The 21,514-nt window shown below is 35.6% G+C and overlaps 1 protein-coding gene and 1 long non-coding RNA gene across 6 annotated transcripts in view; one reads left to right on the forward strand and one right to left on the reverse strand.

Moving 5' to 3' along the window:
* The window catches only part of LOC146995206 (uncharacterized), a 126,991-nt gene extending 111,102 nt beyond the window's left edge, over window positions 1-15,889 (forward strand). For all 5 annotated transcript variants that reach the window (XR_015043642.1, XR_015043644.1, XR_015043645.1 and 2 more), the window contains one exon: window positions 15,778-15,889. This is a non-coding gene — a long non-coding RNA (uncharacterized LOC146995206). The remainder of the gene's footprint in view (window positions 1-15,777) is intronic.
* Window positions 1-21,496, reverse strand: part of Sms (spermine synthase) — a 170,983-nt gene extending 149,487 nt beyond the window's left edge. Inside the window, exon 1 of the mRNA XM_085825881.1 lies at window positions 21,377-21,496. The gene's annotated coding sequence lies outside the window, so the exon portion shown is untranslated. The remainder of the gene's footprint in view (window positions 1-21,376) is intronic.
* Between the last annotated feature and the right edge of the window lie 18 nt (window positions 21,497-21,514).

Below are 21,514 nucleotides of genomic sequence, written 5' to 3' on the forward strand. Positions count from 1 at the left end.
CCATTGTAAATCCGTAAGGAAGCAACTAAAGATGCCATTACGACGATATCGAAGACCTTACAGACAACTAAACGACTTCGAACGTGGTCGCATTGTAGGGTTGCGTGAAATTGGGTGGTTATACCGAGCAATAGGTCGCCACCTACAGCGTACAGGCATTGCTGTGCGAAGATGTTGGCAGCAATGGTTGCTATAAGGAAATTGCCGGCGAAATGAAGGCTCTGGAAGGCCAAGGAGTACAAATGCGAGGCAAGATAGGATGATTGTTCGCCAGGCCGGAACCGCCCCAACGGTATCATTGTCGACTATTCAACGCACTACAGGCACGTCTATACCTCCCGTGGTCCCGTCCACCATCTCACGGCGCTTTGTCTGAGGTGGGGTTACGCTCACAGAGGCCTTTAAGACGTTTGCCTTTGATCCTCAAAAAATAATTCTTTGATAGAGTAGAATCCATAAAAAAGTTCCATACCGCTGATTTATATTATGAATAGTGCTATGAACACCTTACTAAAAATGGCTCGTTTGTGTATAAGGTATTTCTCCCGCTCTCTTAGCGTGCCTTCGTGGTGTAGTGGTCTGCACGCTGGGCGCGCATTCCGTGGTTCAATCGTCCGTGGTTCGATTTCCGGCGAGGGTGTTGCTCATTTTTCATCTTTCCTGCTTCCAAAATACATAATGTCTCTACAAGTGTTTCAAAATGACTTCTGGTCACTAGTAATTAAATTCGAATTGAATTCCTGGCGGCCCACCAGTAGCCGAGCGGTAAAGTTGCTAAACACTGGTAGTTTCGACCTGTGTTCGATTTCAGGCCACTGGCTGCATGGACGTTTTCGTGATTTTCTCTACGTGTAACATGTATGCAAGTCAGTCTCCCTTAGAAAGTCCTCCACAAAGGCGTCTCTTCCCTTAAGCAGATAGCCCTCGCGTGCTTTGTCATTATTAAGTGAACCAAACCAAATCCCGGATTAATCAGACCCGGGTTTAAATGCCAGCAAACGTTTAGCTGGTTGCATGGGAGTTTTTGTGGTTTTCTCTATGCGTAACACGAATACTGTCCAATTTCTCTTAGAAAGTCCTCTACGACATCTGTTCCTTACGCAGATAACCCTCGAATGTTTTCTCCGAGTTAAAACACCACTCCAGACAATGCAATTATGCTAATTAGCTGGTCACATCGGTAATTTTGTGGTTTTCCTCCATACGTGATGTGAATACGGATCGGTTTCCCTTAAAAAGTCCTCCAAGAAAGGGACTTCTATCCATTAGCAAAAAACAGTCCTTGTCTGCTTGGACATATTCATCTAAACAAACTTGCAAAAAGATGTGGGACTACGTTTTGTAGAGCATTAAACATCAGGCTTTTTTACTTTCTTCTACGAAGTAAAAAGGAAGTATTGTAATCGCGAAAAGTTTCAGGTATCATATTTCAACGCAAATATCCATTTTCACCGCTATCGAATGCAATTTAACGATGTTTTTGCGTGACATCTGTACGTAAGGACAGAATAAAAGCCTCTTTTCCTCCAAAAAAATTATAAACCTGATTTAAAATGAGTTCTGAAGAGAATTTTTCGTGGTGTCTGTACGTACATATGTATCTCGCATAACTCAAAAATGAGTTGCCTCAGAACGTTGAAATTTTTTATATAGGACTGCTATAACATGTAGATGTGCACCTCGTATTTTTGTTGCAATCAGCCGAACCAAACGCATATAAATATATTTATATATATATCCACCCGGCTTAGTGATCTCGGTTTCTTTACTCTTACATTTTTCTAAATTGTGCATTTTTTGCTTTAAAAATGATTAAATTGTGATGTTCTTATCTTCCGGTTAAGGTTTTTATGCGTTTAGTAAATCTGTATGCAATATTTTTAGAATTATCAACAATTTTAAAGTTGTTTAAGTGCCGCTGAGCTTTTTTTTTCTTTATGGCGGCCATTGATTGTTTACATTTGAAACAGCATACTGGTGGATTTGTTGCCAATCTAGAAAAACTTAGCTTCGCAACAACAAAGATAACGACTTCATTTATTATTGCAAATTAAATCATGGTTAAGCCTTTATGGAATTTTTTCGAGGAAATATGTGTTTAAGATTTACTTCGTAATTTTTAATATCGATATTTTGAGTTTTTATCTATTTTTGCCTTGTCGCGAAGTGAGACCTGAATTAATTGAACGAGAAATACTGAATCGTCTGTGAAAAACTGTTTCTTTTTAGTTTTGTTTGCTTAATTTCTTTTATACATCGTTTTAGCTTTATTATAGTATTTGAATAGAACATGTGGCAATGATTAGATAATTCTTTAAATGATACAAATTTTGTGCATTCTGAGTATATATGAACGAAATATAACGATGTTAAGTCAATCTAGCGCCAGAGTGTCGCTATGGTAAACAAGTATAGTGAATTTTAAAGAGTGCATTTATTTTATTGTGGTTTATGCGCTATCGAAGAAGTAAATTTAATTCAATCCAATAAGTTTAAATGAAATGGAAGAAAAAATGAGTATAATTTAATATTCCGTACAAGGAAGTCGTGTGGTGTACACATCAGATTTTTTTTATAAATCTAGACAAAAGACTAAATTGTTTCAAATATGAATAGAATTTACCGAAAAAAGGCAATATAATATTAAAAAAGAAGTATAAAAATTCAGTTTTATACTATAGCACGTCATTCTGTGACAAAGAGAAAAACATAGTTTCTATTTCCGCAACTACTAGAATTCACACGTAATTATTCTGAAAGAGCCGAATAAAATGTTCAGGAAGGAAGTTCATGCTCTACAAAAATGTGTTCTTTTTCCATCCATCTTTAATAAAAATAAGGTTTATAGCAGACATTAAGTGTGGAGAAAATTCAACACTTCCGAGAATAAAACGAAGTAATTATTTATCAGCTTCCAGGGATTTTCGGTGTAAAATGTTCTTAAACTCGTATAGCTCCCACTCAAAGAATCATAACAATTTTCCACCTTCTATTAATGACCTTTTGAGACGACAAGCGAAGTTTACGGTCACAGGTAAGCATGAGTAAATATATAATTAATGTTTATCCTTGGCCTCGAGGGTTGGAAGATACGTGATACTTAGTTCTAATGATTGTGTAAATAATAAAAGAGGAAGGAGCCATCAAATGTCTCCTGCAAAGAATGGGATAAAAAAAGACTTCTTGAAAAGATGAAATTGTAGATGAGGTAAAAAGCTCATGACACTACAAACTCACATGACAGCTAAAAATGTTTTTTATGTCTATTTGATAAGATAGAGGAAATCGGTGAGTTGTATAGGTGGGTAATCTAATTTGTATTGATTTTTGACAAAGGTGGGATTCAAAAATGAGAAAAGGCAATTTTTTGAAGAATAGGATTTACCTCCAACATTGATAAAGGTCGCTATGCCCATTTGAAAATCATTTTCTAGATATGACACTTGAAAGACGTAAGGATACATTATACGGAAAAATTTTTAATTTGAACCACTAAAATTAATATGAGGAAACGTAAAAGGAATTATCACTTTCTCCGATGAGTGCTTTGAAGATATTAGTAAGCAGTTAGCACGTCCGGCTAGAGAAAGAAATATCTGTGGCTCGAATCCCGCCCTGAGGGCACGGCTAATTGTTCATATTTTCTGCTCTGAAAAAATATATATATATATATATATATATATAATATCTACAAACTTGCCTTCTTTTAATTTTTTGGGAAATTTTGATGTCATTCTTTATTTTGTAGTGCGTTGTTGCCTTGGGCACCATATATGTAACAAATGCGACGTTGCTCAGTTTCACTCTCAGTTTTGAAGAAGAGTACTTCGGCGGAAGGATAAGAGGGTTTGCCACACCTTTTCCATTACCACTAATCTCGTGAGAGGACTTTCGGTTGGCCGTATATTTTGAGCGCTCCTCATGCCGCGCAGACACCATACATTTATAAACATACATGCCTTCTCTGAGATTCGAGCCCTCGCCCTTCAATACAGCAATCACTAACCACTAACCACTATTCCCGGTTAGGCGACATAAACGAGAATATTATAACTAACCTCCGGCAAATACCAACTACGTATAAAAGGTTTGGATTCTATCGAGAGAAGGACAACATGGTTTTCCATGCGGTATGTAATACCAGTGTATCCGAGGACTTTTCTCAGAGCGATTGAGTCACGCGGACTCGTTCGTAGCTCCTAAGCGAATCTAATAAATAAAATAATCTATAAAATAATAATCTATAAAAGGTAATTTCTTCCTCCTTTCCGCATGCCTTCGTGGTGTAACGATAGAACACTCGACGCGTACACGAGAGGTTCAGGTTCCAGTCCCGGCGAGGGCATTGCACATTGTTCACATCTCCTGCTACAGTGGCGCCCGAACTAAAAGGTGGTGGATGATGATTCTTCACCACCAGTATTTGGCAACTAGGTTCTCTAATCCAAGGGGGAGTATATAAGGAATTTTGTATCTCCTTTCTGCATGCCTTCGCGGTGCAATGGTAGCACACTCGACGCGTATTCGAGAGGTCCAGGTTCGAATCTCGGCGAGATTGCTAATTTTTAATGTACTCCTGCTTCTAAATAACCTAACGACTCTACACGTGTATGTATAAGGAACTATAGTTTAGTAACTATTTCTTTTTGTTATTTGTTATTAGCAAATACGCACTCTTTTTGGAAGATGAAACCAAGTACACAGAACTGAGCACTGCGAAGAAATTGTAATCAAGTAACTTAATTTTGCATAAAAAATAATAGTATACTCTCACACTTAACTAATGTGGAAACGAACTTATGAAGATCGGACTTATCCATAGCTAGACCAATTCGTTAGACACAGAGTAGATCACCAAATATATTTTATTGTTCCTAATTCAAATGCACACTAAAATTTGTAATCTAGTTCAATAAAATTCTAGATATATTATTCATGCAGATTTTCGAAGTTAAAAGGTTATTTATTATCAAATGGATGCAAACGGCCGAAGACAGATAGAACATTTGTTACGCTACACTAAACGAACGGTCTGGATTGCAAATTTCTGTCGTTCGCCACACATTAACATATTTGAAAATAGTAGACAGTAAGAAAATTGATATATCAAACAACAACATAATTTTGCGTTGGTCAACATTCCTTTATTAGCCTAAGAGAGACGTTATTAACGAATGGGATATTAGTCTCAAAACGGCATTTTGGATCGAAGTATTTAAAATGCGCTGTATCACTTTTTAAATTGCTGCCACCAAATATTACCGCCCTTTATTATATTTAAAGAAATTAAATAGTGAAAATCTTGCATGAATGTATGTATGTTTCTTTTACTGTGAAAAAGCAACAGTACCTAAAACCATCAAATTTTGAATAACGTAGTCCTCCACCTGAACATGGACACATGGAAGCCCGAATTTTGAATTTCGAATTTGTTTCATTCCAAGTATCTATTTCATATTTTGTGAAACTTTAACGAATTTTTGATTAACAAGATCAACAATTTCAAAGACAGCAATGGCAACACTCTACGAAATAAAATATTTTATCTCCAGCGCGCAAGACTGTCTATCGAAAATTCTAAGGATATGCTATTTTTAAATATTTTGTGATTTTGCCGTTGAATCGAATTTTATGTGGTGTAAGTGACAAGAACGTGATATTTAATAAAGTAAATACACAAAAGGTTAATAATACAGACAAAAAAAAAAAAAAAAAAAAAAAAAAAAAAGAAAAGAAAAGAAAAAAAAGGTTTTATAAAGCCATCTTAGTAAGAAAACTGGATATTTATATGGTGAACCGATAAGATACTGAAAAAACAGAAAAATGTATGCCATCACTTATGCTTAACGCGACATCGGGAAGTCTAAACATATGCTGTTTTTATAATTTTAGTGATTCTTCTGTTGAATTGTATATTGCGAAAGTACTATTCGAGAGGTCCAGGTTAAAAAATCTTAATAATAATGGTAAAAAGACCAAAAAAAAAAAAGGGGGGGTAGCAGGAGTGTAACAGCAGAGTGGTAGATTGCTAGATGAGCAAAAGTGTAAAAAATCTAAACAAACCCATTTTTGCAACCGTTAAAATCTGAAACCTTTCACTTTTTTTTTTAGTTACTATTTCTTAGTACTGCTACAGTACTTAGTACAAATCTGCAGTTTGCCTTCATTTATCATGCAAGAAGTTTTGCAATAAGAAACTATTTTTCGCATACGATTCGATTATAGCGCGACACATACATATTAAATTCAACAGCCACGTTTGCCGCTAGAGTTTTCTTCGTTAAAGTAATCATCTTGTTTAATGTCCTCTTGTTCTTGTCAGTGAGTTTCATTTTCATCCGACTGCTGTGTTTTGTAGATAATATTCTGTCACGCACACTGTTCATTGTTATGATTTCCGACAAATTACTTCTTTTTAACCTCGCCAATAATGTTGCAACCGATGACTCAGTATACCAACTACACTAAAATTTCTCTGTCAGACAGCTCATTTTATCCTTATTTTGAACTAATTTTTGCAGACGTCTTGTTAAGATGTACCGAAACATAGCTTTGAAATATAACAGAAAAAATTGTTTAAAAAAGCCAGATAATAACTTCTAACCAATAACTACTAGGTATTATTTTGAATTTGTAATTTAATTATTTTTAATTCAAATAGTTTCCAGACTACAAATTGTAAATGAAATAGATCCGACTCATATCCGCTACTTTATACAAATTGTACCTATAGTATATTACTTTTTTTACTGAAATACATTATATTGAAAATGAGTGACATCAAATAGTAATTGAAATAAATAAATTTTCAGGAGGGGCCAAAATTTGTGGAATTTTTTTTAATAAATGCTTACAATCGAGAACACTGACGGTTAAATTCTTGAGAAAATGTATCTGACCTGATGAGGTTAATAGATAATCTCTTGCAAAAATAAATTAAAAGCTTTTACCTGCAATTCTTATCTACAGCCGAGGCCACCAGCGGCCGAGCGGTAAAGTCGCTGAACACTGGTAGTTAGGTCCGAGGTTCGAATCCCGCGAACGGGCTGGCTGCATGGGCGTTTTCGTGGTTTTCCCCATGTGTAACGTACATACGAGCCAGTTTCCCTTAGAAAGTCCTCCACGAAGCATTACTCCCCTTAGGCAAGTAGCCCTCGAGGCTTTGCCAAAATCACACACACTTATCTACAGTCGAACCCGGCTGTAACGAACGTCAAGTGACTGGAAGTTTAGTTCGCTACATCCGATCTAATCAGAAAAATGAACTATTTCACAAAAACTTGTAAAAATTTAAAGCTGCATTAAAAAAAAAAAAAAAAAAAAAAAAAAAAAAAAAAAAGCAATTAACATTGACATATAAACCAAAAGAAGTGAAATAAAAATAATAAAAAAGAAATCTGAAAGTTTTCAGATTTTATATAACATCCAAAGGAACGTTTTGTATGTTACTTTACTTATTAAATATAATGTTCTTCTCACTTAAATCATACAATTCAATTCAACAGAAATATTTAAAAGAACTTATTTGTAGAATTTCCGATACAGAGTCTCGCGTACTTGAGATAAATTTTTTTCGTACAGCGTTGCCATTGCTCGCTTTGAAATCGTTGAGTTTGTTAATCAAAAATTCTTTAATGTTTGACAAAATATAAAAGAGGTAATAAAACAAATTCCAAATTTGGGCTTCCAGATGCCCATATTCGAATGGAGGACAACTTTATTCAAAACTAGATGTCTCTAGGTACCCTTGATTTTTCAACAGTGTGAGAAACATACATACATTCATGTAGATTTTTCATTATTAATTTCTTTAAATATAATGCAGGACTCTAACACTTGGTGGCAACAATTCGAAAAGTGCCAAAAGCGAAATTACCTTAACGAATTAAGGAAATTACCAAAAACGAACCATCTAGGCAAATCGCCTATTTGGGCTAAAAATCTGATTTAAAAAAATTCCTGTTAGGATTTAATTGCAGTTTTTGCACGGTGTTTAATTTGTTGTTCGCTCTTTTCCAGCATTTGAAAAGTGTCTAGCGTATTCATTTTCCTTTAATTGAAGCACTTGTCCATATATTGACAAATACGGCTTTTTTTTTTTTTTTTTTTTTTTTTTTTTTTTTTTTTTTAAATCGCGAACCATTTAAGTATTCCTGTGCTCTATCTTTTCTCAAACGTTTTCCTCGGATTCAAGTTGTTTTCGAGCAGAAATTATACAGATTTGATTTTTTCATTTGGTACCAACAGGGTAAATTTTGGTATGATTGCACAAATTGTATTTCTGGCAGATATCGTTTGGACTGCATCCATTTGATATTTTTCGAATAATATTAATCTTATCGTCAATGCAGAAGCTTTACTTTTACAGTCGTCATGTGAATGAATTTTTGGTTGGTGCATTTGATGGCGTAATAAAGAAAATGGTGAAAATGCGCTAAAACAGCGATGAATCCATTCCAATTTGTTCAATGCGACAAGAAAAACATAAAACTATACAATTATACTAAGGACAGTTTTTTAAGGGATGAAATTTTGACACAGAAACAGAGAGCAGAGAGTATGGTCGAAGAACATGTGCGAGTTTCTCTTTTCTTGAAAAGATTAAGAAAAGAAAGATAATTGCGCCACCTAGCGTCTTATCCAATTCTCCACTACAACCCAATAATTTCCTCCAAGATATGTACAGCTGAAGCACAAAGAATCAACAACTATTTTAAAAAGTATGTTATGTTTTTCAAAAGAACTGAAGAATGCGAAACTCCTTTCCGAAGGATAGAATTCAGACAGCAAACAAAATAAATTGATAAGGATGAATAATTTTCATTCCCTAAAAGAAGCGTCAACTGTAAAGCCGCAAGCTCATATAGTAAGGTATTTCTCCCGCCTTCCCAGCGTGCCTTCGTCGTGTAGGAATCAGAGAACCTATTCATAATTTTTTTGGCTCAATGATCATACACACTATAAGGAGTCCTAAGATGTGCTTGTTCTATCCTCCTTCTCTTAAGGACCGTTCCCACAGGGGTTTATCTGAGCTAAAGGACACAGCTGACGCGGCTGACCCATCTCCAAAATCAGTTTTTTCCCATAGGGCAGCAATTTGAAAAATCTGAACTGTAGGCTAGTCGACACATGAAACTGACTCCGTTAGCTGAGATAAATCCCTAAATTTTGCAAAACGATATTAAGAATACAAAAATATTTCAATCGAAGATACCCATGGATTCAGTCGAAGATGCCTTTTGGATTCATGGCTATCTTCAGATTGTATGGATACAATCCGTATATCTGATTTTCTTACTGTTGGGGGTTTGCTATAACAGTACACAATAATTAATTAAATTGTAGGGATTTTAATTAATTAAGTTGTAGGTATTTATATTTATTTCGAATAACCAGTTAAGTTTATGCTTTCTTTCCTATAAGCTTTCATTCCTCTAATTGTCAATACCAGGATATTTAAATTTGGTAGCGCGTGTGAAGGAATGCTAATTCTACGATGAGGAGAAAAGGTTTAAATACTGAGTTCTAAGGAGGTAAAGGGGTGTGGGCTTCTGATTTTGAATTTAATTGCTCGTTAAAGTAGCGTAAAAGCTATTACTTTGCTGCCACGAGACTTTGACGCGGTTTTAGGTAGTAGAATTATCTGAGCCTTGGAAGAAATTCTACTGTTTCGTTAATATCTTTCAATTTTAATTCTTGTTAACTGAGTTACCGCCCGAGCGAGGCGTAGTTTGTTCGCGTCGAGTCTACGCATTGTGAATTTTAAAGAGTTTAATAAAGGGTTCTGTCATACCAATAGCTTAACAAGTATATATTATAACGTATACAATAACAATTAAGTGTATGAAAAAAAACTGGATGGTACCAAAAGGTTCATTCTTTGAATCCGAGGTTTCGCTATAAGCCGGGTTTGTTATAGCTGGTTTCGACTGTAGAAAGCAAAAGTAATGGAAGATTTTATTATGTCTTGCATTTTATGAGACACTGAGAGAAATTGACGTTTATTATTTTTATTAACTCTCGTCTGTTTTAAGGCCTCCGCACATCTTTTGATTGTTTTGTTTATTTATGGCAAAGCACCCAAAAATATCTATGGTAATGGAAGATGTGCCTTCTTGGAGGTCTAGAGAAATAATGGCTCGTATTCACTCCACACATGGAAAAAATCATGCAAATTCTTATGCCAGATAGCCCTTTCTCCAGGTTTTGAGCCCTGCTTTCCAGAGTTTAGCGATTGTTACTTTCCGACCACTGGTATGCTTCACTTTTATTAAATAATGCCGCGTAAAATTTCGATGTCTCATGTAAATGTAATGTATGGACAAATTTCGGCAAATATATGTGAAAATGTAGTACGATAAAAAATGTATATTAATTTATTATAATGTATAATTAAGTAAATGTATATTTAAGAAGTAGTGAAAAAAGGTGCGGGTTATAAGCAGGAAGATTGTGCTTGATGTACAGATTTAGTTATTTCACAGTTGTATGCAGACCTTAGATATGTGAATGTATGATGGAGAGAGATTATAAGGATACCCAGACCCCGGGGCGTTCTTTTAAATTTTCAGTCATTGAAGCAAAAATCTAGTACGTAAAACCTGTTAATCCGGCATCCAACGCTATACCCGGGCAATCCAGAATCCTTTTCTCTCACTTGCCGTAAAATGGCGCTACTACCATTTCATTCTTTGATATTCGGTAAGACTCGGCTGTTGTTTCCGGTCTAGTTGCGATTTTACAATAGTCCTTTTTTTAAAACTTGACGTTTTTAAATAGTTCCCTTTCTTTATTTTTATTCACTTAAAATGTTTTACGTGAGGCTGATTAAATACTGAATACAGTTGAGAAATTCGCGCCAAAGCTAAAGTTAAAAATATTAGAAAAATGAAAAAAAAAAAAAAAAAATCTGAAAGGTTTCAGATTTTAAATTACGTCCAAAGAAAAGTTTTTTTTTTTTTTTTTTTTTTTTTTTTAACGTTTTGTGTGTTACCTTTATTTATTAAATATCCTTTGCACTTAAACCATAAAATTCAGTTCAAGATCGATATCGCAAAATAATTTTAAATGGAGAATATATTTAGAATTTCCGATACGCAGTCTCACGCGCTGGAGATAAAAGTGTTTTTTTCTGTAAAACATTGTCATTGCTCGCTTTGAAATCCTTGAGTTTGTTAATAAAAAATTCATAAAAGTTTTACAAAATATGAAATCGATAATAAAACAAATTCCAGATTTCCAATTTGGGCTTCCAGATGCTTCTATTAGCATTAGGATTACATCATTCAAAATTGGATGGCTAGGTGCCGTTGTTTTATCACAATGCAAGAAACATACATACATTTATGCAGATTCTTCATTATTTAATTTCTTCAAATATAATACAGGGCGATAATATTCGGTGGCAAGAGTTTGAAAAGCGAAACGGATATTCAGAGTGATTCCTCGCAAAACGAAAACAATATCCCTCAGAGACAGAGAGCCCCTTTGGATTAATAATGAATATTCATATACTGTTTTCTTTCTTTCTTTTTTACCTTTTTCTTTTCCTTCCTTACTTTTTCCTTTCCTTGTTTTTTTTTTTTTTTTTTTTTTTTTTTTTTTTTAAGTGGATACAGCTAATGAGCATTTCATAAGATTTTGTGCATTGGCAATAATGATGATTTCAAAGAAGAAACAGATTAAATGATAATTAATTTATAAATAAAAATTTTTATTAGTAAATTTTTCTGATTAAATGTGTTTATGAATTTATTGCATTCTTTGTTTTTAAAATTTTTCTTGTGTATTCAATAATGAGAAAAAAATCGTTTCAAGGCATTATGCACAACATCTACACCATCTGGTACAATCTGTCTCCGGCCATCTATCAAGGACTTGTGGCATCCATGCCAAGGCGGGTTGAAGCTGTGTTGAGCGCCAAAGGTGGCCCAACTCGTTATCGACAGGTGGTCATAATGTTTTGGTTCTTGAGTGTATTTCTCGTTCAATTAATTCAGTTCTCCCTTCCCGGCAAGGCAAAAATAACAAAAAAACTCAAAGCATCCTCATTAAAAATTGGAAACGACAGAAAACATAAAACACCAAAATTACAGTTAAAAACAGTTAAAAATACAATGTTTACAATTAAAATTAGGCTTTGTACGCAAAAACAAGCAGTTCGTTTAGTGGACAGAAGACAAATTTTTTGGCCGACAAAATTGAAAGTTTACTTTTGGTCCCACTAGGCAAAAAGACACTGAAGTTGGTGCACAAACTGACTTCACTATACTATTAAAATTTCAAATGTAAACAAATGGCGGCCATGTTAAGGTTAGCACCACTTAAATTTTTAAATTGTTGATAATTTTACAACTATTGCATTCAGATTAACTAAAGATACGAAAACCTTAACTGGAACATAAAAACAACATAATTCAGTCACTTTTAAGGCAAAAAATGCATAGTTTAGCAATATATAAGAATAAAACTCTGAGCTCAACGAGCCTAGTAACACATATGTGATAAATATATGTGATAAAAAAGAGAAAAAGAGGTAGCAGTGTTGTTAGGCCTCGAACATAGATCCCTATTGAAGAGGAAGAATACCGCTTGCGTAGAATATGAAATGCCAATCTTTAATAAATAAGAAATTTAACAGTCGAAAGCAGATTTAGTTCCATTTTTATTTAAATTCTTATTTAGAGCCACAGTACACTTGGCACTTTAATCCTGCCTATTTTCACAACAGTTACATTTTTTAATACAATCGCGACAGAAACAGAGCGCAGCGAAATAACGTCCAAGCAGCAACAGAGTTACAAGCGAAGTGCATTTATCCAATGTGGCAGCTCACTAAAGAGGAAGGTTTTTGTTTACAAAGGTTTCAATTCTCAAGAATTTAGGTTCCGAAATAACTACGTCATCAGCGTTACGCAAGCTTCGTGGCATAGGTTAATAAAAACTAGTGTCCAAAACTTAAGCAACAATGTAAAAATTTAGCAGATAGCCATCAAATTGCAGAAAAGGAGGTCTGGAGATCAGTACAATGAACACGTAAGTCAGTAGAAACGTCATGAATATGCAAATATCAAGAACGAAACGTCAGAGGCGACGTGAGCGTACACAAAACGCGTGATGTCGGCGCGTGCATCTCAACAGTAGAATAAAAGGAAAGACCGAGACGCAATATGGCTAGAAGAAATCACCTGGACGACTTCACACGTGGAAGAATAGTCGGAAAGCTGGAGGAGGGGCGTACTGTCACAAGTGTATCTGCAGAGTTCGGAATCAACAAAAGTGTCGTTTCGCGTGCTTGGAAAGCGTTCCAAACCACAGGTACAGCTGTTAGAAAGGTTGGTGGTGGCGCCCGAGGACAACAACTGCAGGGGATAACCGATATATCGTCTTGTAGGCGAAAAGAGGCCGACAGCAGTCAGCAAGCGCCATTGCTCAGCAACTCTGTACAGCAACTGGGCGACAAGTGTCGCGGTTTACTGTGGCCAGATGCCTTCACAAAGGGGGGCTATTCGACCACCGTCTTGAACGCTGCCTCCCGTTGAAAGTTGGCCACAGACGCCACCGTTTACAGTGGTGCAGAGAGCACAAAAACTGGACAACTGTTTAATGGAGTCATGCCCTCTTAACGGGTGAGAGTCGGTTCAGTACCAGAAGCGATTCTCAACGCGTTTTGATTTGGAGAGATGTCGGGACCCGGTTTTATCCCAGTAACATCAAGGAAAGACACCGTAACGGTGGTCCTGGAGTTCTTGTCTGGGGAGGCATTATGCTGAACGGGCGAACTGAGCTCCACGTTTTTGACAGAGGGTCTGTAACCGGGGATCGCTATTGTGAGAAGGTACTCCTTCTCTTCCAGGCCTTTTGGACTCGTATAAAACAATACGAAGTTCTTTTTACTCTTCTCTGGAAACCGAAATTGCCCCCCTTTCTATATACCTTTCCTTCGCACCTAAGCTTGATTTTTCGCCCATCGGTGCAGAAAGACTTAGCGGGTGCAAAACAAGACATCTGTCTATTTTTGTCTGTCTGCCCCATGTGCGTCTGTTCCGAAGTGCCATTGGCCGAGACTTAATTTTTATGGATGACAATGAACGGCCACATCGGACTCTTGCTGTTGAGGAGCTACTGGAAAGTGAAGATATCACTCGAATGGATTGGCCAGCATACTCCCCAGATTTAAATCCCATCGAACATGTGTGGGATGCTTTGGGGAGACGCATTGCAGCACGCTTACATCCTCCGGAGAACACCCAACAACTCAAACAGATGTTGATTGAGTAATGGGCACTCCTACCGCAAGGAATATTGCACTAGCTGGTTCTGAGTATGCGGAGACGGTGCGAAGCAACCATTGCAGTGAGGGTAGGGCATATCCCATATTAAGGAACATCTGCTTGTTGTTCTTCCTCTTGGATAAACAATCATGAGTCACGATACTATGCGTTCAATAAAGCTTGTTTTTATTTGATTCCATACCGTATGCATTGTATTCCTTTTTTAGCTCCGATGCTTTCTTCATCCTTTACGTACATAATACTCTCCTTCATTTCTGCATTTCATGTCTCTCAGTTGATTCCTCGTGGAGTTATGGCAAAAAACCCTGCTGTTGCTTAAGTTTTGCACACCAGTGTAGAAATGAATCTGTACAGAAATGGTATTATTATTTTTAGAATAAAGAAGAAATAACGAAATTAAAAAAGAACAATTGAAAATCTATTACTAAATTAAATTAGAAAGCTGATTTATATATTTTTTATCTTACATATTTATGTACATATATGTGTGTACAAAATAATATATACCTATATACAAAAGTTCAAAGTTCTAAGGCTACTCGTTTTTGGTGAAGCGAGATACACATGCATACGTATGTACGTACAGACGGGGGGTGTCACAAAAAAATTCTTCTCAATCCATTTTAAATCTATTTTACACTCCGTTTTGGAAAAAAGAGTCCTTAACTATATTGGTACGTAGAGGTGTCACGCAAAAACATCGTTAGGATGGATTCGAGAGCGATCGAAAAGGATATTTTCGTTGAAACTGATGCCCGAAATGCTTCGTGATTAGAAGACTTCGTTTACTTCACACAAGGAAGTAAAAACGACAGTATTACCCAAAGTCTCATGCATTTTTGTTTTTCAAATGAACTGAAGTGCAGTAAAAAGTTGACGTTAAAGTCTTATCACAACTTGGAGCTTTTTCTCCCGGGACGATTTCTGAGAGTCTACCCTTCTCGATACACAAAGGAAAAGCTAAAAAATTTTAAAACGGCATTATAAGGAAAAAAAATTAGAACTTTTATGGTGATTATTCAGTAAAATTTTAATTTCAACATTTTAAAATTCTATTTCGCTTGCTTTTCTGCTCACAGAACCATTCATGATATTTTAGAGAGTCAAGTTCATTGCGTCAGTTGATATTTTGAAGACAGCACCGAAAAATTTCTTGAATTCAAAATATTAATTTCTTGGTCTTAAATACTTGTCAACTTGACAAACATGACTTTTATTCAGAAAACTTTTCTCACAATCAGAGTATTTCCAGCTACTGTTAGGAAAGTTCGCAGGAGTATTATAATATTTTTTAATTTGTTCTGAAAATTGTAGTTGAGAATAAATCGTAAAAGTTAAAGAACTGTCTTTCCGCAACTTTGTTTCATCTTTCTTAGCAACAACTATATTAAATATTTGAAATATTTTTCTTTCAAGCTGGAATTCTTTCTCATTATTGTCATCGTATTCATAATGTAACTGATATTTGTATTTTCTTTTACAGGTTTCGACGGAGGCAAAAGAATTGCGAACGTTTCGACGGAGTAAGGAAGGTTTAGCAAGAGCATGTGGCAATTGAAATCTCTTAGTGATTTCTTCTAATATTCTATATAGTGTAAAAACCACTTTATTTCTCAGTTCAGTTCTACCTAGCAATTTTTATCTCATTATTTTTCAACTACTACAACCATTCACAGACTAACCTCTATAATATAATGTTTCGCGTGAAAAATGCCCCTTCCCACCTAAAAAAAATATGCCTTCCGGAGTGCCCCCTATGCCACTCCCCTCTAGCTATGCCACTGAGGTAGAGTTTTACCTTTTAAACTCAGAAATCTTGAAATTTGTCCATTGCGAAAATACAAAATGTCGCAATAAGCAGAAATCGACCCCTAAAGAAAGCACCTATGTAGCAACTAACATCTACTCGACTTCTCAGTTCATTCTATATGCATATTACTACGGTACGAAAAGTAGAATAGAGCTTAAAGGAAAGCATACTTTCGTTAATGCTTCCAAAGAAGTTTTTCAATGATCCACAGCGATTTCAATAAATTAGCACCAGAGCTAATGCCTTTTAAAACCCATCGACGAACACTCTTAGATGGCACTAACAGTTTGGACTTCTGTATTTCTGCAACACTGCCAACAGCTAAGGAATGTTGTTCTATGCTAAGGAATGCCCTATGCTTGTTTGGGAATCCTAAGCGTCAAATAGTGACCACTTGACGTCTTAAGCAGGGGCGTAGCTAGAGGGGGCAAGGGGGGCATTTGTCCCCGGCGTAGAATCCAAGGGGCGCCAAACTGATGTTACGACATTTTAGAATTAAATGTTTTTCATCCTTGGCAAGTAGTAGGGGGGCGCGAAATCTTCAGTTGTCCCTGGGCGCTGAAAACCCTAGCTACGACTCTGCGTCTTAAGGATATTTATTTGAGGCACGCAGACAAAGTCAGATTCATTTCTGTTGGATATTGGGGATAAGTTTTCCGTTGCTACTAACTCCACAAATTCATCTTTCTGGCTTTGCCAAAGATTTTCGCTGCTAAATCAAACTGCAAATCTGTAATCAGGGCCGGAGCCACAGCCAGTGAAACCAACATCTCCTACTACTAACAGAGTTAGTTTTAGGAGGTGTTGGTGAAACAGATGCTGCTACTCAGGCAGCACAACTTCAATGGGCATTAGAATATAGAGGCGGCGAAACTTCAGAGGGATTTGCTGACACTGCACCGGGCGGCAAGATGCTTGCGTGTAATTCGCTCTTGCAAATATTCACAGTCACAGTTTAGCTTTCATACCACACGAAAAGGCTTGGTTTGCTCCCCGAGTAATTATTCGAAAAGGTTACGCCTTTATTATATGTCACAGCCTAAGCTATTTCAAAAGTAGTACGTTATCTAATTCTGTAATCCTGATGCTCCTCAAAGACAAAGATTTCTGTAATTTAAACTTTTCCACGCTTTCCTTCGCAATCAAAAATCTTAAAAAATCTCCTTTTAGTGAACTTTTTAAATCCTACCCTTAACTTTTCATTAAGTCATACATAGCTGACACTACATAGTATTCCTATAATGTCTCAAAATAAAGCTCATTTACGAGCCTTTTTAATAGTTTCGCCTTTTTAAAAGATCCTGATTAAGACAATCCATGGCTCTAGCTACCTTTTTTTATAGCTACCTTCTTCATCCGTTTTCCTTGCATTTATGAGAAAAAAAACAGAGTTATGAGGAATTATTGAGAAGATTTCAGAGGTCCTAAGATATTAGGTCCCACATCTGATGAGACTTCTAGATCCGCTTCTTAAACACCTTTCTTTTAATGAGAAATATTAGCACTATCCTCTGTAGTTGTTAACCTTCAGCCGTCACCCTGAAAGACTACTAAACAGCTGAATTAACATAACTATAACGGTTTTTAAATGTAGATAATGGATTATGCTTGCGCTTGTTAGCATTATCTTCTGCAGTTCCTTCTTTAGTTGGTAGTGTAATGTAATATAGGTGAAAATAACGAATTAACAATACTACAAAACTAAGACGTGCAGCTGCGACGGAGGTATACTTCGAATTTCAAAACTTTTCGCAATCCACAGGAATTGTATCTCAACCTATTTCTAGTTTGTGATTCATAACGGCAACTGCCGCTTTACACAGAAAATTAATAATAATAACGGAATGTCCAAGAAAGACAGTACTAATTAAAAAAAAAATTGGAAATGTTTAATAATTAGATCATTGATTTAATAAGCAGATGGAAAAATGGAGGTCAAAACATAGCAATAATTAAAATCCAAGAAAGAATAAAATTTAACTGAAACCTAAAATTTGAGGTGAAACATACAGAACTGGCCCACCGGAGGCCGAGCGATAAAGTCACTGAACTCTGGAAGTTTGGTTTGGAGTTGGAATTCCGGCGAACGAGCTGGTTGCAAGGGCGTTTTCGCGGCTTTCCCCATGCGTAACGTGAATAGGAGACAGTCTTCCTTAAAAAGTTCGAGCGGTAACGTCGCTGAACACTGGTAGTTGGTTCGAGGTTCGAATCCCGCGAACGAGCTGGCTGCATGGGTGTTTTCCTCATGTGTGACGTGTTTACTAGCCAGTTTCCCTTAAAAAGTCCTCCACGAAGGCATCCCTCCCTTAAGGCAGATAGCCCTCGAGTGCTTTGCCGTAATCTAATAAACCAAACCAACCGAGGTTCGAATCCCGCGAACGGGCTGGCTGCATGGGCGTTTTCGTGGTTTTCCCATGTGTAGCGTATATACGAGCCAGTTTCCCTTAAAAAGTCCTCCACGAAGGCATCCCTCCCTTAAGGCAGATAGCCCTCGAATCCCGCGAACGGGCTGGCTGCATGGGTGTTTTCGTGGTTTTCCTCATGTGTGACGTGTATACTAGCCAGTTTCCCTTAAAAAGTCCTCCACGAAGGCATCCCTCCCTTAAGGCAGATAGCCCTCGAGTGCTTTGCCGTAATGTAATAAACCAAACCACCCGAGGTTCGAATCCCGCGAACGGGCTGGCTGCATGGGCGTTTTCGTGGTTTGCCCCATGTGTAACGTATATACGAGCCAGTTTCCCTTAGAAAGTCCTCCACGAAGACATCCCTCCCTTTAGGCAGATAGCCCTGGTGTGCTTCGCCGTAACTGAATAATCCACTAATCCCTAATCCTTAAAAAGTTCTCTACGGGGTATCCCTTCTTTTCGCAAATACCATTGCGTGCGACGCCGTAAAAAAAAAAAAAAAAAAAAAAAAAAAAAAAAAAAAAAAAAGAAAAGAAAACTGTAGAACCAGTAACTGTACAATTGCAGTAAAATTCTCCAAACTGTAATTTAAAATTTGCAGTATTTTACACCGTGTAAAGTTTTACAGAAATTTATGAAAAATATATTATTTCGTAAATCTTAAAAACGCGGAGTTTATTAATCTAATCACTAACCTTCGCCAGAGCATTATAAGTGACTGATTCGGGCCTTTTGTTGTTGTACGTTGTTGTTGTAGCTTAAATTAACGTTACTTATTAGAGAAAAGGGAAATATAGGTTTACTCATAATTCCGTTAAGCATTTCAAAAATTCATCCTGTACATCTTGGTAAATGGTAAATTCTTGATAATGGTTTATGGTAAATTATGATTGAGATATCATCATAATAATTAATCATCATAATAACTCTTGATAATGGTTTATGGTAAATGGTGTCTGTTTTTGTAACTTATTTTGACGGAGGTATTTTCGTAAACGATCTCGGTAGGGGTCTCTGTTCTGACGTGAACAACTGTCTTGTTAAAAGAAGTAATGATCACTGCTTTAATTCAGCTGGTGACTGCTTTCATCCAGTGATTTCAAGTAAATATTCGCAATGAAACAAAGATATTTATCATCTCAAACAAAGTCGGCATATTGAGCGTTTATTAAATATGTGATAAAAAAAAGTAAGTTTATATATATTTCAGTATAGTAAAATCTGGTATCGATTACTTATTTATTTCAGTATAGTAAAATCTGGTATCAATTACTTATTTATTTCTTAGTTTGTATTTTCAAAGCATGTATTATTACTTCAACAAATGCAAAAATTTTTATAACAAAATGTGTAATGACAGAAATATGTAAACCGTGTAATGATAGAAACACAGTTTCTTTCATATATTGGGTATCTGAATTTAAATATGAAATACACGATCATTAAGAGCATGGAAATACATTTAAAACTGCAAAATAATAATGATTTGCTAATATTCGATACCCTTTATAATGAAAACGATTAAAATCCCTGCTAGGAAACGAAGCGATCGTTTGGTTGAATGCAGAATAATATCCAGATAAAGAAGAAATTCCGAGAAATATTGCTTATCGCGTTTAATGAAAAAATAAGCAAAACATGTCCAACAGAACCTAAATAAATTTAATTTTAACGCCCCTTACGTACTTCTCTTTGCCTTAAAGAGTTCGAAAACGATTACTATAGAAATTTCGGACTCTTTCGATCTTTACAGCTGCAATTTAAATTCGAAACAACGGTAATATTTAACTGATCTTTATCGTAATAAAAACAGAAGTTACCTTGATATCCGTGCTTAGTGTTGTTGATACATTTCAGACGTTCAGCTGGTACTTATTATAATAAAAGTTACAATTTAATATCAGATAAAACAGTTTTTCAGTCTCTATTCAAAATTGTTAAGCTCGTCTTCTTTTCTTTCCATTTTTATATCACATCAAATTTATAAATTTTATTTCTTAGTAAACATGTAATCTGTTTTAATAGTTTTGTAAAATCTAGAGGACTAACTAGCAAATTATGTGGGACAATTTGCGCAACATCTTGTGATATAGTCTAGCATCATTTTGCATTTCGATTTGATGACACTATTTTTCCTCTTCCTCCTTTTTTTTTTTTTTTTTTGCGTGTGTAGGGGGGGGGGAAGTTGGATTGATTTAAATTTTTGCACAACTATCATCTTTTAAGTCATGTATCCATTTTATTTTTTTTGTTACGAAATTCATTCCGAATATACGAATTAAATTTTCTAACGTTATTCCTTAATAATGCATTTTACATGAAAAAGGAAAAATACATATAAACAAAATTAAATTAACAAAATTCGCTAATTGCGACAAAAATGGAGAATTGTGATCTCTTTATATTATATAATGACTGCTTACGTTCGTTTATATATAATTAACAAAATTAAAACATACATTTTTAAACTCATAAAATTATTCACAAATAGAACTGTTTATAAACAAATCACTCATAAAATTGTTTATGGACAGACTTAAAATGAATAATTTTGATAAAAAATTGTTACAATTCCCCGACAAAAATGTGATTTTTTTTTCAAAAATTATTTTCCAAAATTAAATTAAAATGCTTTTTTTTATTAAAGATTTAATTAAGAAAAATTATTCAATAAAATCATACGCACGAAAACGAAATTTACGGAAAGTTTCAGTTTTAGTTTTAGTACAAAAGTAATAAAAGGGAATATTTAACAAAAATAAGCTCTTTCAGCCCGATGAAAATAAGTATAAGATAATGAAGAGTAGTTAGTATAAACAACAGAAAATTATGAAAGGGAATAGAAACATTTCAAAACGGGGGAATACCTAAAAGTAACGCGCTAAGGGAGAGATAAATGCCTACCACCCATCGGAGAGCAGCGACACACTTTGTCTGACCACTGCAGCGAGTCAGAAAACATGACGCATTGCAGGTAGAGAGAAACCAATAGTATGTAGGCTTAC

Source organism: Stegodyphus dumicola, chromosome 10, assembly GCF_044657685.1.
Source record: "Stegodyphus dumicola isolate Sdum_Otavi_A_Nest chromosome 10, ASM4465768v1".
NCBI classification, from domain to species: Eukaryota; Metazoa; Arthropoda; class Arachnida; order Araneae; family Eresidae; genus Stegodyphus; species Stegodyphus dumicola.